The 18418-nt window shown below is 54.2% G+C and overlaps 1 protein-coding gene across 11 annotated transcripts in view; it reads left to right on the forward strand.

Annotated features, from left to right (window-relative positions):
- TNS1 (tensin 1) overlaps positions 1 to 18418 on the forward strand; it is a 229600-nt gene that overhangs the window by 83406 nt on the left and 127776 nt on the right. For 2 of the 11 annotated variants that reach the window (XM_037015953.2, XM_037015956.2), the window contains exon 1: positions 9544 to 9754. The exons of the other annotated variants lie outside the window; for them this stretch is intronic. The gene's annotated coding sequence lies outside the window, so the exon portion shown is untranslated. Of the gene's footprint in view, positions 1 to 9543; positions 9755 to 18418 lie in introns of those variants that run through there. 11 annotated transcript variants of the gene reach the window in all.

Consider the following 18418-nt stretch of genomic DNA (forward strand, 5'->3'; position numbering starts at 1 on the left):
CTTCAGCCCCCGGATCCTACTGTGAGTCCTGACTCTCAGCTAGGAGTGGGCTCCTAGCATGGCAGACCCTTGCTCAGTGCTGTCCCAGAGAGCTGGCCATCTGGCTCTGGACTGAGGTCCTCACACCTGGTTGGGCTACCCCAGCTCTACCTTCTGCTCCTGACTCTAGGCAGACGACAATGGAATTCCTAGGAAGCACTGGGCCTGCTTGGAGCGGGGCCCCTGCCTGCCCTCCCTCTGTCCCTGCCAGCATATCCCACATCTTCTCTCTTGCCCTGCCAGGCCCCTGGGCCTCCCAGGTGCCAGGACAGCTGGCCCCTATGGGCAGCAGGCCCAGGGGGTCACCAGGCATGCAGAGGTCAGAGCGGGCATTTGGCCCTGGCATGGTGGGGTGAGCAGAGGCAGGTGGCATCTGCCAGGATCCCTCGTCCAGGTAGGCTGTGACTGCTCTGGATGCCAGCCAGATAAGACTTGCTTTTCACAATCACCACCAACTACCCAGAAGGAAAAGGAAGAACCAACAACAATAAAAACACCACCAAAGGTTTTTTTTTTGAATCTGCTGTTAGTGGCCAGTTGGCTGTACATCATTAACCGGGGCTGGAGCTCTGCCAGGGAGGGTGCTTGGGCCGAGACTCACAGCCTGAACACGATGTGCCCAGAACACAGTCAGCTATGGGCCCCGCGGAGGGACCGCTGGAGGGAAGGGTTCCGGCTGTGGGCCCTCGCCCTGCTCCCCTGCCCGACCCCAGCCTGTTCTGATGACTGTGCTCATGCTGCACCTGGAGCCCGAGTCCCTGATTTGGGTCCTGCAGGTCCCTCTCCACCCGGGGGCACAGCTGCTCTTTCCTCCTTGGTCTCAGGGCCAGGCTCCTGCTTCCATCCCCCATGGGTGAGGCCAGTGTGATGCAGGGGCCTGAGCACTGGGTGGATGGAACCTCAGCCGGTTCTAGGGTTGACCTCATGGGATTCCTCCATATGGTGGCACTGGGGCTCCCTACTGGTCCTTCCTGGGCCTCAGTTTCCACATCATTACAAGGAGAGGCTTGGGCTGGTTAGTGCTAAATTCTTGTCAACTCTGAGTGAGCCCCAACTGGGGGGCCTGGAGTGATTGTCTCCCAGAGTTTGGAGCCCTTCTTGTCCCCTCCCTGGTCCCATCGGTGAGACTGGGACGTCTCAAGTGAGCCCTACTGTGGCTCCATCGCATGTTTTTGGATGGTCCCTCCAGGCACCTGGAAGCTGACCAGGGTGGAGGTCCAGTACCTGAAGGGGACATCAAGAGGGAGAACCAGCGGGGGTCTGGTGTTTGGGTGGAGCCAACATGGCCCTAGGGTACGTGGACCCCAGGGCAGGCCCACTGCCTTCTGCAGGGCTGGCCACTGCGGCATGTGTGGGTGGGGTCACTAATTTGAGAACTGAGTCTTAGGGAACCTCTCTGGCCCTCTTAGGGGTAAAAAGGCATAGCAGCTACGAGTGCAAGCTGGGGTCCAGCCCAGTCACCACCGCTTCTGTGCTGTCTTATCATTACTGACTTTGGTCAAGTGATTTCATCTCTCACCTCTGAGCTCCCTCACTGTACAACACGGAGCTGGAATAACCCCTGCTCTGAGCACTGCGGTGAGGAGTGAGTGAGCTGATACCGCATGTACAGGGTCATTATGGGCCCGGCACATTAGCTGTTAGGGTCTGAGTGATCCCTCCCTCTGGCCCTTCTTCGGGCATCAAACAGTGCTGTTCATGTTGTGTGTTTATGTTTGTGTCGGCCCAGTGCCTCCCTCCTTCTCTAGACCACGTGCTCCTGGATGGCAGGTGCTACACTGGCTTTGCTCATTTTCCCCATGGTGCTGAGCTGGGCCTGACCCACGCAGACACTCAAAAAGCATTGGTTGAATGATTGGGTTGAATGTATGAGTTGGGTTGAATGTATGAGTGGATGGAAGCCCGATGGAAAAGGATCAGAACCAGGGAAATGACTGAGCACCCAGAATGTGGAAAGATCCCAGAAACTGTGAAAGGTTGGTAGTATCTGGTCTATGAAGTGACTACTCTGGAGATTGTGTACAAAAATCTGTGTGTATGATTTTGGGGTAAAGCTTTGAAGGGATTTGTTCTCTGAACTAACCAAGAGCCCCTGAAAACAGGTTTCTCCTCAGTAGCAGGTGCTGCCTGGGGTGTGGGAGTGGCCTCTGGAGCCTGGTGTGCAGGCAGAGGCTGGTGAGCCCGTTAGGCATGAGGGAGCCCTGCACCACACGGGATATTGATTATTAGCAAGGCCCTGAGCTCCCTGCCAACTCAATGGTGCTGCTGCTTCAGTTTGAGGAGTGGTAGCCATCGTAGTGGCTGTCTCTAACCTTTGGTGTCCTCATCTGTAAAATGGGATTCACAGTGGCTAATTCCCAGAGGGTTGTTAGGAGGATTAAAATAGGTTAACACCCACAAAGCTCTGAGAACAGTGCCTGGCTCATGGGAAGCCTTCCAATAAATGTGAACATTTATTAAACAGGGCCAAAGATATGTATGGGAAGGAGAGAGGAACTGCGACTCTGGGGTGTGGGTGGTGATGGCCTTTTAGAAGTAGGAAGATATGGAAGATATGGGGAGAGCATAAATATGTGGGGGGCTCTGCTGTGCTAGACTCTGCACTCAGTGCTCAAAGTGGTTAATTGTCTGAGGTCACACAGTGAGCGAATGGGAAGGCCAGACTTCAGATATGGTCTGTGCAACCCCAGGGCCTGGATTTTCTCTCCTCCATACTTGGTCTTGGTGGGATGCTGCAGGTTTTTCCTATTCTTATACCCTGGGAGGGACATGACTTCATTTCGAGGTGGAGCACAGTGATTATTATTGTCTATAGGAATTGAGCCTAAGTCCTCACGAGGGAAGTCTCCAGCCCTCTCTAGCCCTGAAACTGCTATATAAATTAAAAAATATGGGGAGAATGTGGGTATAGGGCATGGGATGCAGTTTTCAGCAGTTGATGGCCATGGAGCATGGAGCAAGGACAGTCATAAGGGAAATCCTGGAGGCATGAGGCTGGATGTTCAGAAGCAGGAATGGTGCAATGAGGGACAGACGGGCTGCACAGGTGGGCGGTGGATGCACAGCAGAGTGAGAAGGCAGAAGAGGGCCATGATGAGGAGGAGAAAGAGGAGAGAGAGGAAGCCAAGGTTTGGCAGGCCCCAGGCAGCAGGCAGCTCCCAACTTTGGGCAAGGGTGGTTGGATGGGTTCAGATCCCACAAGGCTACTGGGCAAGCCCTGGGGGTGGGAGGCTAGTTGCCAGCATGAGAGCCAGCCTGGGACAGCGTGTGACAGGCAGATGGTCAGGGACTAGGCGGGCTCCTCACCTCGCCAGCTCGGCAGCCTGCTTGGCTAAGGGTCAGCTCTCCTGCTGAGGCCAGCATGCTCCCCACTGATCAGCGCCTACAGGCCTGGCCTTGTCAGGATGCTGTCCTGTCCTTAGCAGTTGCTTAGCCTCTGGCTGTTTCAGCCTCTTGAACATTCAGCGATGAATGGGAAATGGTCCCAGGCTTCAAGGAATTCACAGATGAAGGAGCGGAGAGACAAGGGAGGTGTATGTGGGCAGTGGAGTTTGCCCTGGCTCGCTTTCAGTCTTTCAAGTATTTGATGATGCATGTTGCATCCTTTTTTATCATCTGAAATAAAAATCGGGCCCAATTTCTTCAACTTCCTTTGTGATTTTAGTCAACAAACATTTGATGCATGTTTACTGGTATCCTCCTCTGGATGCCCTTTGGTTTATAGAACAGAAGAGAACTCAACTTTTCTGATGGTGTCCAAGCAGCATGGAGTGGAGGGGAACTCTTACCTCATTTGGTCTGGATTCTATACCTCTATTAATGCAACCTGACGTGCACATGCCTTTGGGGGGCAACCATATCCTACTGTCAGCTGAACTTATGTTTTCACTAACACAACTTTCCCTACACAACTATTATTAATTCTGTTCTTTAAAATGATTTTTGGATGTTGGTCCAAAGTCTAAAAGGGACTTTACCCCAAGAGAAATGTTCCCTTGCTAATTCTGGCCTCTTTATAAAGTTAGTTTTTCATTTTGGTTTTGTTGAGCATCTTAGCTATTCCTTTTTGCTGTTTTTTTCCTTCATGCACTTGGTAAACCTCCATTCTAAGTCTTTACCTAAGTTGCTGATAAGTATGTTGGACAAGCCAGGGCAGAGGACAGAGCCCCTTGGCAAGTCAGGAAGTTGACATTGATCTATTAATCAACACCCCTTGGCTTGCTGGCTAGGAATCCACTCAGCGTTCTATCACGTCTCCAAGCATTCCATCACAGACCCTGCCAACACCTTCCTGAAATCCAGATAATCTAGGTCTGGGGGATTCCCCGCCAGTCCAGCCTCGGAACCTGACAGTAATGGGGTTAGGGTGGTGGATATGGCTATGTGGGGGAGGAGTGTGGGTTCTCTGTAAAGATCCAGGCTGCAGCCTGTGATCATGGCTGAGTAGGCCTGAGAGAAATCCTGCCCTGTAGGCAATTCAATCCCAGAGTCCTTACAGCTTTAGAATTGCACTTCTCAGGGAAGATAGGGGTTTGTGTGCAGTGAACGGACACAGGCAGGGACTTTCTACCAAGGACCAACATGCACCTAGAAACATGTTCCAGTAATATTCCAAGAGACCTTAGAGGTTCTCAGAGGATGAGATGGAAGCCAGGAGGGAGTGAGTGTGACCTCTGGTTACCAAGGCATTGGTGGCTGAGTGGGCTTGGAATCTGATGCTCTGACTCCCTGGTCTGAGACTCTAAGGGCTTGATCCAAGTGCCTCTCCTGGTTGGAAACTGAGGCAGGCTCAGAGGAGTGAGGGGCTGCCATGTGTGTCTAGGGACAAGCTGTGGACAGCCCACTTTCCCCATGCTTGCCTTGCTCTCTGATCCTCTGCCTTGGGTCTCCTGAGCAGATCTGAGAGCAGGAAGCTAGAATGTGGCAGGCCTTGCTTCTGCTTCCCTGGGGAGGTGCATGGCAAAGGGCCGGAAGCTCTGCCTATTTCTGCACTTTGGGAGATGATGGGGGTGCATGCAAATGAGATGCAAATAGGGGACTGTGGTGAGGAGGGGTACCCCTGCTCCTGCCTCAGTCTGGACTGAGTGTTAAGGATGACAAGTAGAAAAGGAAGCAACCAGCGACCTGGGCTTTGGAGCCCAGCAGCTGGAAGGAAGAGAAGGAAGTGAGGCAGCAGGGTGGGGTGTGGCTTCTGGAGCCAGCTCTTGGGGGAGCCCTGGCTAGGGATGTCCTTGGGGTGGCCCTGAGATGAAAGCACCCTGGAATAGAGCCCAAACACATCTCTAGCTTAAGTGAGGCTATGGTCAGAAGGAGCAGAGTGCAGCGCAAATGAACAGACATTGCCCAAATACCTAGGGTGACCCCCAAGGCCTGGCTCCCAGCCAGCTGTGCGTTGGGCCAAGCAGTATTCTGAGGCTCAGGGCCTCTCCACCTGGGACCTGGGCATACCGTCCTACCTCTTTGTGGTAAAAAAGGAGCAAGAGAATGGGGGTAGCTCAGCACCCTCTCCTACACTAGCCCCCTCCTTCCATCCTAGGAAGGTTTGGGAAGCCAGGCCCTGCCTTCTGGATGTTTGTGGTTGTTTAGACCAGTGGAGCTTCCCCTTAGAGCCAAAAGAACCTGAGAATCTGACCCACAAGATGGGGGTCATGTGACACAGTGACCTCCAGAGGGTGCCCTAGGATCCAGAGTTTCCAGTTGTGTCAAATGGTGACACAGCCTTGAGTTGGAAGACCTGGGTTCAAATTCTGTCCCTATCATCAGCTGCTCTGTGACTTTGGGTAAATCACTTAATTGCACTGAGCCCATCTCTAAGATGGGGATAAGAATCACAGCCACTTCTCAGGTTTTAATGGGAGCCTGTGTGGAGAAGCATGGGGGAAACCTTCCTGAAATACTGATTTAAAAGGAAATGAAGGGAAAAATGAGAAGAGCTTGGGGTTGACCCGACCCCCCACCCTGGTGGTGCTGAGAGGCCCGGCAAATCTGGATACATCACGCTTGGGCTGTCTTTCTCTTGACTTTCTCTTTGCCCTTTCTTCCTTGTGTCCCCCCTGTTCAATGGAAATGCCTAACTCAGCACCTGGCCCAATGCGCACAATTCATTTTCCCTGCTCTTCTCAATGGGCTCTCTGTGGCTCCGTGGCACTGCCCCCCACCCCCAGCTCTGTCTCCTTCGTCCTTCTGGGTCTCTGTTTCTGACCCCCTCTTTGTCCCCCTCTCTCTCCTCCTGGCTTTCCTGCCCTCTGTCTCTCCAGCTTCTATCTTCTCTTAACAAGCATCCATTGAATGCTTACTAGATGCCAGGCACTGCCCGGCTCTTTTCTGGTTCCGTGGCTCTCCCGGCCTGGCCTCCTTGCTGCTGCCTTCTCTCCCTCCACCCTCTCTGGCCTTTGGCCCTCCCTTTCCCCAGCTCTGCAGGGCTCCAACACTGGTATTATTCAGTTTTATGAGAAACCCCCAGGCCTACCCTTGGAGGGACCAACCACAACTGGAACCAGATGTGCAGTCCTGCGCGTGGGGCTGGGAGGGATCAGGGGAGGAGGGAGATGGGCACAGGCTGGGGGATGGGAGGTGGGAAACCCTGGGAATTCCGAGTCTTGGCTAGGAGGAGGTGGACAGGGGGGCAGAGAGAAGGGCTGAGCAGGCTTCTGCAGACAGCAGTTCTCACTCGGTGTGTGTGAGTGTGTGAGTGATGGTGGGACTCACATTGGGGAAAGCAGGAGTGGGTGATCAGCTGTGGGACAGCTCTTGGAAATAAAGGGAAGGCTGCTCTTTTTCTTTGAAATCCTCTAGTTCTTTGACTTCCTGTCTGTGTGGTTTCTGGGGACGTGCTGAATTCATGGTTCTATACCCAGGTGCTGGGGAGGAAGGCTGGGAGAGAGGAGGTGATGTTGGGGTACTGGTGGACTGTATCACCTCCAAAGGTTCCTGAGAGTAGCTGGAGCTGGTGCCTCTCTAAACACCCTGGACCTGCTCAAACCTGTGGTGGGTGGAAAGCACCCGGGACATCAAGTATCAGTTTGGTGGTCCCCACATCAGTACAGTCAGTTTTACTGTCTGTGAGTATATAGCTTCGAAGATAAAAACCTGCCAACAATTGTCTTGGTATAGCCTTGGGCAGAATTTAGCATTTAAAGTGTCCTTTATAACCAATCACCTGTGTATCTGTGTCTCCATCAGTCATGTATTCAGTCCGCATTTATTGGGAATCTATGTGTCAACCTTGTGCCAGGCACTGTGCAATGTGGGAAAGGATAAATAAATCTTTGCTCATTGGTGCAAGATACAGAAGCACACCCAACAAGTGTATGTCACGGCATTAGTGTACAAGCAAGAGCCTCGAGTGTTCAAAGGAGTGGATGGTGCCTACCAAAGGGTGCAGATCCGGGTAGGAAGTGGCTTTTGACTTGAGACCTGAAGGCTGATAGGGGGAAGAGGGAAGGTTGCCATGAGAAGGCTCGCAGAGGGCCTCGAATGCCCTGCTGCAGAGCTGGGACTGGATAGGTAGGCAGTGGGGAGCCAGGGTCTGTTTGATGTCAGTCAGGATGAGGGTGGGTGTGGACTGCAAGGGGGAGATGGGGAGGATGGCGCTTTTGCTGTTATGTGACCTGAGTGGAGGGGGTTCCACTTTTTTAGTGGACTCCCCACCCATCTCCAGAGGGCCAGAGATTGCTGATGTGGAACTTCTCACTCCCCTCTCCTGCCCAGGGCTGATCCAAGCCGCTGAGCCTCCCTGGGTCTGCAGGGGGTGTGGGGTCAGCAGGACAAGGCTGGTAGGAGTCCCTCTTGCCCAGAACTGGGACCAGTGAGGGCTGGGCAGACCTGGGCAGGTTTTCTTACACAGTTCATCTGTCTCAGAGGCATGTTCAGTGGGGCCATGTCTCCCATTTCTGTCTCTGACAGCACCCACCTGCTCACAGATTAAGGTTGCTGTCAAGGCTGGCAGATTCTGAGGCACTGGAATCTGGGACTCTGGGAACCCAGAGGTCACCCATCTTTCTACCAGGGAAGGGATGAGGTCATCTTGCTCTGGAAGCAGGGGGTGGGTGCACTGATTGCTCTATTGCCACCTTCCCCACATAAACAAGGTCCTGAGAGGGCTCCCCTGTGCCCCCTATTCTCAAGGGTTTCACTATCACTGATGTGGGGGGGGGGAACAGTCCTCCAAAATGTTAGCCATCGCCCTGTGATGCTGGCCCCAGATGCCCCCAACTCTTTCCTGAAGCCAGTTATACCTCCTCTGGGCCTTCCTGGGCAGTTTATTCTTTGAAAAATTGAAGCCTGGGAAAAGTTTGAGTGAATTAATAAAATTAGTGAGTGTTAAAATTGGAAAAAGTCTTGAAGACCTTTAGATCCAAACTCATTGTACAGCAGGGGAAACTGAAGCTTGAGTGGCGAGGGCACCGGCCCAGGGCCTCACAGGAACATGACCCAGATGGGAAGGGAAGGGCTTCTCCATCCCTGGGGGGCTGAGTGGTGGGGAGCTCTGCTCTAGAGCAAGCCTGTCCCTGATGAGTTCCTGCTCCAATCATCCTGTGTGGTCTTGGACAAGTCACTCAACCACTCCAAGGTCACCTTCTTCAGCTAAAATAACAAGAGCTATTCCAAGATTAAGCCAAAATATTCTCCAAGTGCCTGGCCTACATAGGTGGGCAGCAAATGGCTCTTCGCTTTCCCTCAAAATAATCCTATGTGCTCCTTCACTTTAGTCATTTATATGGTACTTCAAATTTTTCAAATCATGTTTCTGCAATACTTTTAACTGCAATAAATTTTTGTACATGCAGAAAATTTGGAAGGATTATATGGTAAACACCCTAGATTCTATAATGAACACTTGGGTAGATTTGCCTTATCACATTTCTATCTCTCTGTATCCATCAATCCATCTTACTTTTTGATGCATTCAAAGAGAGCTGAAGTATGCATTTCATTAACTGGAGTTCGATTCAAATCATTCTTGAATATACAGTCATAAGTTAAGCAACGGTTATAATCCCACATTTGGCAGATAAGGAAAGAAGAGGTTCAGAGATGAGATTCTAGGTCTCCAGTCAGAAAATGAGTTGGAAACAGAATAAAGCAGAGTGCTCCACTTAAGTCGGGAGGTGAGACTATTGTTATTTTCTTGCCAAGTATCCTTCTCTGCCCAGCAGCCATTTGGCCATTTCTCTTTGGCTGTGTCTCTTCCATGGGGTCCTGGACCTCTTGGTGTCAGTGCCCTCTTTCCCCACTTCTGCCCCTCAAACCCTCTTGCCCTTCCCTGGGGGTCCCCACGGAGGCTGCTGGGCCAGTGGCAAAAGGAGGGGGGAGGCCACACGTCTTGGCTTGCCGTGGGCCAGGCGTGTGTGCCCCGCCCAAGCCAGCCCGGCGGGAGTTGGGCGTGAGTGCCACCGGCCAAGTGCTTCAGGGGTTAAAGGAGGCGGCGGGCCTACTGCTGGCCAGCTCCGGGAAGGAGGCGGTGCGCCGCTGGCCCGCCCGCTGCTGGGGGAGGGAGCCTGGCGAGCAGCGCCCTTGCTCAGTTGCTCCCAGCAGTGGCCCTGGGACCAGCTCTGCCCCCTGTGTCCCCTCCCTGCCTGGACACAGGGTTCACGCACACCCTCCTCTCAGCAACCAGCTTCTTGCCAGCCACAGCTGCTGCCCCATCACTGCCCACCGCCCTGTCCCGCGAGCCCAGACACCCACCCCACCCAGTGGTTCCTCTGCCAGAAAGGTGAGTGTGTTGGTGGTGGGTGTGCTGGGCAGTCCTAAATAAGCTGTCGGGACCACCACCGTGTGAGAGGACAGTAAGTCAGCCTGCCTGGCCACTTGTCTCTGGGCTAGATGTCCCCCAAGGCCAACCTGTCAGTCCCCTGCCATCAGTGTCTGGTCTGGCAGGGTGCGTTGTCCCTGCTCTGGGAGAGACCCGTCCGAAAGAGTTTCGTTAGCTGGGAAAGTTGCTGGTGTCGGGCTGCTTGAGACCCAGGCCTGCAGGAGCGTATGGTGGGGACCAAATGATCAAGAAAGGAGTAGGTTGGGGGCATTCCGTCTCCAGGGCTCTCTTCCCTATCTGCTGCCCAGACACTGGACTGCCTGCGGGGAGAGGACCATGAGACGGGTGTGGGCATGTTTTCTTCATTTCTGTTCCTGCCACCCACTGGAGCTGCTACTGGGCAACTTTCTCCTCCACAGGGCTCTCCTTGCTCCTTCCCTCATCACCCGGAGGGGCTGCATGGAGGGTCTGGCAGGCCTGGAAGGGTTTGCACCCTGCACCCTGCTGAGCCCCTCGGCTCAGCTTGGTTCCTTGCCCATGGGCCCAGCCTGGCATGAGTGCCCCCTGCTGCCCTCCCCCAACTAGCAGCTCTTATGCCTTCCTCACCCCTCTGGGCAGAAATGGCTAATCCAGGTGGTTAATGAACAGACACACACAGCCACCTTCCACACCTCCATTCCCGTTCCTCTCTGCCCACCTCTCATCTCCTCCTCTGACCTCTGATGCTCTGCTGGCCACCCCTTCCCAAGCAGAAGAATCCATATAGAGCTAACCTCAGTGTCTGGCTTCCCACCCGCCAATTCAGGACCAGGGCCAGGATTGCCTGCCCAGATGTTTTTAGGCTGGCCACTGTCCTAGAAGAGGAAACTGGGAGGAGGGTGACCAATAAAAGCCTGCTGTGCTTCCAAGCTGGGCTCCCTGTAGGGGGGTGGGATGGGGTCAGGGGACAGGACAGGTGCTGAGTAGGGGAGGGCAGGACAGGTGGTTATGGGGGAAGGCTAAGAGGGGGACCTGGAAACTAGGGTTTTAGCATCTCTGGGGATGGGAGCTTCTCTTCTGGAAGTCACAGCACCCCTTCCATGTGATAGAGCCATGCCAGGGGGCCAGGAGGGTGTGTACCAGGTGTGTGTGGGGGGCACTCTCTTTCCTCATCTCTGTTGGGCCCCTTCCTGAAGCAGCCTAGGTGGGGTGGGGAACACTGTAGCTCAAACTTGGCCTTAAGTCACTCCTACCCCTGCTGGCCGGCAGCTCCTCCTGTCTCCCCTCACCCTTATTCTCCCCCAGGGCTCAGAGCTTGCTAGAGCTGAGCTGTGCTGGGCCATCCTGTGCTTGCCTGCCTGACCACTCTGGTCCAGGGCTACGGGAGGGATGACCTGGACCTGCCTGTGGATGGGGAGCTGGCTGGAAGAGATCTAAGTGGGATCAGATATGGGATCCCAGCTTGGGGTTGGTCTCCGCTCTGCTGCCCATGGAGGGCTAGGGCCTGGGAGCGTCTCGGACAGTCTAATGGGACTGCCAGAGCTGGGCGCCAGGCTTTTGATCAGGAGCTGAGAATTCTTGAGTGGTGGAGGAGGCAACCTGGGAGCCTGTGCTTCCAAACCCCTGGCCTTGAACCCGTCTGGCTCTCCTTCCCCATCCCTCATCCCATACTTCATACTGCACTTCCCTTGAAGCCCCAGCTCAGAATTTCCCACGGTTGCAGAGTCCAGAATGATAAACTCAGAGAGCTGGTGGCCAGGTGGAGGGGGCTGCGGTGGGGTGCAGAAGAGTTCAGAGACAGAGTTGCTGTAGGGTGACCATCTTCTGGTCGCTGAAGGACTGAGGCTCAAGCCTTGGAGTTTAGGAACTCTCAGTGCCCTGTTTCCACTGAGGTAGGAGCAGGAAGCAAAAGGGCAGAATGGAGTTTTGTTTGGTGAAGGAAGCTTGGCTCGGTTTAATGAAGGATTTCCTAACAAGCCTGGCTGGTCAGTGGGAGAACGGGCTGCCTTGTAAGGTAGTGAGCTTCCCATCCTGGGGGGAAGTTCAGACAGAGACTGGAAAACAGCTTGGAAGGATTCCTGAGCTGGGATGTGGTTAGAAGAGATGACCTTGAAGGTCTCTTGGGATCCTGAGGTCCTGGGATTCTTGGAGTCAGGAATTCTCTGACACCCGGAATGGGGGAGCAGGAAGGCGGTGGCCTTTGGCCTGGGGCGTGGGCACAGATGATGACCTGGTAGGGGCCTCCTCCTCTCCGCTAGTGTTTGGGGAACAGAGAGCCTGATGCTCTGCTCTCACACCCATTGCTCAGCTGCCCACCAGGTCTACCCCAGCTGCTTCCTGCAAAGATTGTGAGATTCTTCTGATTCCCCTTGTTCTGCTCTGCACCTTGCCCTGCTGTTAACCCCACAGGGCTGTAGCAGACCTGTGGATGTGGAATGGAAGGGACAGAAGCACCACAGACCTTGTCCCCTTGGTCCCCTGTGGTTTGAGCCCATGCCCCCGCTGAGGGGTTAACTGCACAAGCATGCAAAGCAGGGGTGGGGGTATGCTTTGAGGTTGGGTAGCTCAAGCTGCTGCCCAGTTTGGCCCCTCAGAAAGGCACCTCCCCAGCCTGCCTAGAGATGACATGCAGAGGAGCAGTGCCAGGATCTGAGATGCAGAAAAACTTATCTGAGCCTCAGTTTCCAAATATTTAAAACAATATAGGGTTGTCAGGGCAGCTTGAAGTGGCTTGTGTAACTGGCAGTGGGGGGTATAAGCCAAGGGCGTTGTTCTCAAGGGCCTCTCAAGAGTATGGGAGGAGCAATTCACCTCAGTCCCCTACCCCTCTCCAGATCTGTTTTCCTTAGGGGGGTGGCCTCCAGGGCTGTGAGAGAAGAGGCAGGGTGGGGTGGGGGGTGGGGTAAAGTTTCTGAACAGCAGGCCTGGGAGTCTGGTGCTTCCCTTGATGGGAGTGTCAAGGTGGGCCTTGGTGGGCTCAGGACCCCCGGGCTCCATCCTTCCTGTCCCAGCCTGGCCTTCCCTACAGGCCTCATCTCTGGGTGCCCTGTGGCCCCTTTTCTCCTTAGTGGAGAGGGTGAAGGAGTCGGGTGAGGTCACCCCTGTCAGCTCCCTGTCTCCAGTCAGTTCTGGCTTCTAAGGATGAAGTCCTTTCCAATGTCTAACTTCAGTCCCTGTGCCGAGCCAGGGACTAGATGAGGCTGCTTAATGAGGACAGACTTTCTTTGGGTCCAGCCCAGTGGAGGGGCAAGAAGGTGGCTGAGTGTGTGTGTGCTCTGCAGCCTGGAGAAGTCAGGCCCAGAACTGGTGTGGCAAAGGCTTTCAACTGCACGTGGTTCTGGCTTCTTGCCTTTTTTCTGGGGCCGTGAGTCTCTTTCACCCCAGAAAGGAAACTGAGGCCCAGTTGGGGGATATGTGTTGTGGGGGGCAGAGGAAAGCCCTCCCGTTACTGAACTCCAAAAGCAACTCAGAAATGGGTGTGGTGTGGAGAGTGTTTTTTGGAGATTAGAGGGACTTTGATCACTGGCGCTGTACCCCCATGGCCCTGGCTCTTAGCTTTTAAAACTGTGAGGCATGCAGAGGTGCGGGTGCCAATGAGCTGGAACGAGGGGCGTGGGGGTGGCAGGGCTGCCAGCCTTGTGGTCCATGCCTAGCTCCCTGAGTGCCCCCCTCCATTATGCGCAGTCACACCTGGCCCTCCTCTCTAATTGCCCGAAGCGCTTTCCCATTCCCGAGAGGGGAGGCAGGCTGCAGGAGGCACAGCTCAGATCCCTGGCCTGTCTCTACCGGGGTTGATGCCCTTGACCATCCTCCTCCTTGTTTGTACCTTGGCTTTCTCTGAGGAGGGCAGCTGGTCTCCATGGGTTTTGGAGCTTGCATGGGGGGGTAGGTGGGTCAGAACCAGTCCCTGGCATTGCCTCCTCCAGGGCTAGTCTGGGCCCTGTGATCCCTGCCTTTTTAGGGCTGGCAGCCTGTAGCTTAGGCCTGAGTATTCCAGGAAGCAAGGGGGACTGGCCCAGAAGGGCGGGGTCTGGGGAGTTGATGGGGAATGAAGGTTATAGGAGTCCCTATGTGGAATCCTATCCTTCTGTCACAGTGGGGTGGGGAGATCCCAGTTCCAGGTCCAGGTCTCCAAGAAACCTTACTAGGCCTTCTCCAGCAGAGACCAAGGGGCCTCAGCTTTCCAGGTCTTTGCAGGCTTCCTGTATGCTCATCTACCTTCTACCTAGAAGACAAGCTCCTGAGGGCAGGCCTATGCCTTTTGCCTTGCTGGTGGTCCTTGCTGTGCCTGGCAGAATGCTGCTCAGCTCAAACCAGTGGACAAATAAGGGGCAGCGGGGTGAGGCTGCAATCAGGCCTGGGGAAGGTTTGCAAGACCTGGAAATGGAACTGTGTTTGCTGAGAGGCCTGGAGTGAGGCAGAAACTGTGCCTCTGCTGGGAGCCACCAGTCTGCTGGGGCTCAGCTCAGGACCACCCTGTTTACTAGCTGTGTGGCCTTGGCAAGTGTCCAAACCTCTCTGAGCCTGTTTCCTCACCTGTAATATGGGCTCATAATAGTACCTGGTTCATGGTGTGGTTGTGAGGTTCAAATGAGTTAGTTTATTTGATAAACTCTACTCTGTGGAGTACCAGGCACATAGTAAGTGCTCCGTGAATATCAGTAATTGTTATTACTGGTGGTGGTGATGGTGTTCTTCCAGGAGCCCAATTCTGGGTTGACTCTTTTCTTTCTTGTCATGGTTGTTCCATCCTTAAGATGGGGAGGATTATGGGACCAGAAAGTGAAGGAGATGGTGACATCATTTTTTCCTCAAGGGGTCCTGGCATCAGAGGCCAGAGAAGAGACTTTTCCCCCACCCTAGTCCCAGCTCTGTCTCTCTCTCTGTGACTGGGGGGAGGCCAGGAGTTAAGGGGGCCTCCTGAGGCCTTCTCTGCTTAGGGAGCTGATGCAGATCTGTGTTTATGGAGGATGCTGAGAATGTTGCCATTACTGTAAACAAGATGCCTTATTATAAACCAGTCCTAGCTCCCCTTCTTGGATCCCATCCCATCCCTTGATAAGAGTCACTGAATCAGAGACTCCCAGGCCTGGCAAAGATGTGGTCTGGCCTCCAGGCAGGGTACTCTTGGCCATGAGCACACCCAAGGGGTGGCATTTGTACTTTGAAGTGGTGGGACCCCCAAATAACTGCTGCGAATTGCTGTGTCTTATACCCTCTAGGTCTCTCTGAAGTCTAACCTGCGTCCCTCTTGCTGCAACTTAGGTTCAATACTTGTTGGTAAAAGGTGGGGGAGAACCATGTTCAGCCTTTCCTGCATGCCGTGTAGCTGGGAGCTCTGAACTGTGTTGAGGGTAAGCTCCTGCCCATTCCTCTTCATCCGGGACCTTTGCCCTCTCTGGGGTCCTCTTCTTTCCAGTGGCCCTGATATTCCTCATTAGTGGAGGTCTGCCCTCAAGGCCTGCCATGTTGCACTCTTCATCAAGTCCTGGTTCCCACCCAGGGAGGCTGGGGTTGCTCCAGGTCAGGGGTGAACTCCCATTTCCGGACCCCTGGCCCGCCCAGTTGCAGCTGCAAAAGGCTTTAAGCTTTTTTTGGAGAAAGAATGGGCTTGAGTTGATGATGATGACAGCTGGGGAGGGTTCCTGAGCTCAGCCCAGCCCAATCTTGCTTCCCCTCAGCCCCTACTCACCTCTGCTCCATATCTAGACCATGCTCATCTAGAGCAGGGGCTCAGCTTTGACTTTTGAACTTGACCAAATCTGAGCAATCAACTACAACAACCCCATATGGGGGGCTAGCTGTCTGTGGGTTTAGCACTGGGCTTGAAGCTGGGGTGCAGGTGGAGGGACAGGCAAAGGGCTTCAAGGGAAGTGTAAGAGAGAGTTTCTGTCCTGGGGCCCAGGCCAATGGGACAGCAGTGCTCCTGCCCTGCTCCTGGACTCTGGATGGGTCCCTTCCCCTGCTGGTCTGGTGTCCTCATCTGTTCGATGAAGGGCTAGAGAGGCACTGGGCTGCAAGAGGTGGTTAGTCCATCTCCCTGCCGGAGCCTCCCCTGGTCCCCAGCTGCTAACTTCACCTTGGATTGACCTTGCTTCCTTCTCTGCCCTGCCCCCACTGCTGGCAAGCGCTGGCAGGAAGTCCTGCTGATTAGGGCCCTAATCACCGGCTGAGACTCCCAGAACAGCGGAGAGCTGGTTGAGCAGAGAGGGGTTGCCAGGCCAGGAAGGGGGTGGGCATGTGTAGAAGCCCCCGACAAGGGACATGAGCTGGGGGATTGGGCTGTGATGGAGGCACCTGATGCCTGCTTGTATTGGGGATCCACTTCTTTGGCCTGGGGCAGGGCCTATGTACCCACTTAGGAGGCTGTGTGGCAGTGGCTGAGTCTGGCTGGCACACAGGGCCCCCAGTTGTTCACTTAAAAGTCTTTTTTGGGCATTGATCCTATGTCAGACAAGGTGCCATGGGTATGGGACTGCAAAGGCCAGGGAGACATGGTCTAGTGGGAGACAAAGGGGAGTACACAGAGGGTTTCTGCAAAATGCTGAGGGAATGTCAAACAGGGTGCAGTGCACGTGAGCTGGTGGAGTGGAGAAAGCTTCAAAAAAGAGGTGCCATTGGAGATGGGTTTTGAAGATTGATGAAGAGTTCTGCAGAAGGGAGAGGGGACAAGGACTTCTTTAGGCACAGGGGGAAGATACACACACAGGTACAGTGGCACTCATGTAACAATGTAAATAAAATAATGGCACCAGCCCCCAGTTCTGTTGCTTACTAGCTGAATGACCTTGGACTGAACCTCAGTGTCTGCATCTGGAAAATGGGGTTAACATCCCAATCTCATTGAGTTATGGTGGGAATGAAATGAGGCCCTATTAGTGAAATGCTCAGCTCAGGGCCTGGCACAGGATAAGCCTGCAGAACATGGTATACGTGGGAAGGGCTGGCTTTGGGGGGGCCTGGAGTTGTTCCTCGGGGACTAGCTATGGGGGATTTTCTGGCCCAGTTTAAAGAGGGGAGCAGCAGAGGGCATAGGAAAAACATGATGCAGGTATTCTTCAGGAAGGTGATTTGGGCAGCTATGAAGGCTGTAGTGGGCCAGGGAGACCTGAGGACAGGACACAAGCAAAGGCCCCTGAGTCCTGTATTCAAATTTCTCAGTCCCAGGCTGGGAAATCCTTTTCTGAGTCACTTCATGTCTCTGGGCTTCCTTCCCATGTTGCTGTCCTCCTCCCCTGAACAAGGAGGCTGAGAAGGCACTGAAATCTCCTTCCTAGGAGATCTTTCAGGCCAGATTGGAGCCCTCCTTGGCATGGCTTTTGCAAACAGACTGGAATGGACAGACTGTAGCAAGTGGAAGTGGAATTAAACTGCAGGCAGCTCATATTTCTCAGTAATCAAAAGGCTTCATTTGGAGGCATCCTTCCCCATCTGCCTGACACGCAGTAGGCCCTCACTATTTGTTGAATGAATGAATGAACAGGGTGGAGGCAGCAGGTGCCCGGCCTGACTGTAAACGGCCTGGTGAGTGTTCAGACACGGTGTGGTGGGGGTTGCCTGTCCAGAGCCAAGAGGAATGTTGAGTGTCACAAAGGTTAGTGCCTGGCCCACCAGGGGTGCTCAGGGATGGTCTCTGGATGAGGGCTCAGGGATTTCAGGAGCTCTAATTTCCTGGAGCCAGGTCCTATCACGAGGCAGTGTGGTGGTCAAGATCACAGACACTGGCCACAGTCTGGTTTCAGTCTTGACCCAACCTTTTACAGGCTCTGTGACTGTGGGCAACTTACCTAACTGGCCAGTGCTTCAGTTTGCGCCTCTGTAAAAAGTGGGAGACAAACAGATCTGTGTCCAGCATGCAGGACATGGCAGGGACCTTGGTTGTTATTACTGTTCTTATTTTACTATTGTTGGTGCAGAGGGAGAGAGTGGGGCAGGAGCTTCTCGGCAGGGGTAGGTGCAGCTGCCCAGAGGAGGGTGGGAGAGCACAAGAGCAAGACGAGGCTCCTTGGGAGGATTCAAAGGATGTCCATGCCTTATGCACTGCCTCAGCGGTGGCCAGCTGAGCTGAGCTGAGCGTGGGAGCGGAGGCAACAGCCAGGCCTGGATTCCAGGCTGGAGTCCTGGGAGAGCAGGGGTGAGCTGAGGCGAGGGGCAAGGGAGGAGAGGTGAGCAGAGAGGAGGCCAGGACTCTTCCAAACCCCCAACTGGGACCCCAGGAATTCTTCCCATTATCTCCTACCAGAGCGCCTGGCCTTTTAGCTCCAGGCCTTCCGCAAAGCCTGTTGCACATCTCGCTGCCCACTGGGCAGACTGTTCCTGATGCTGCTTCGCTGTTAGAAAGTCATCGCTCTGCACTCACCATGTGGCTGTGACTCCGTCCTTCCCTCTTCATCTCACCTTTAGCTCTTCCAAGTGGAGTGTGGTGGGGTAAGCAGTTGCTTGGCAACAGGAGGGAAGGAGGGTAGACTTCAGAGCCCTGCCCAGACTTGGGATGGGGGAGGGGCTTTGCAGTGCCACGGAGGGTCTGGGGCCTGTTTCCTGTCCCCTTTTGGCACTCTGTGACCTTGGGCAAATCACTTTCCCACTCTGGGGGTTTCAGTTTCCTCATTTGTGGGAGGAGAGGTTGGAATTAGGAGAGTTCTCTCT

This window comes from Manis javanica, chromosome 12 (assembly GCF_040802235.1).
Source record: "Manis javanica isolate MJ-LG chromosome 12, MJ_LKY, whole genome shotgun sequence".
Lineage (NCBI taxonomy): Eukaryota > Metazoa > Chordata > Mammalia > Pholidota > Manidae > Manis > Manis javanica.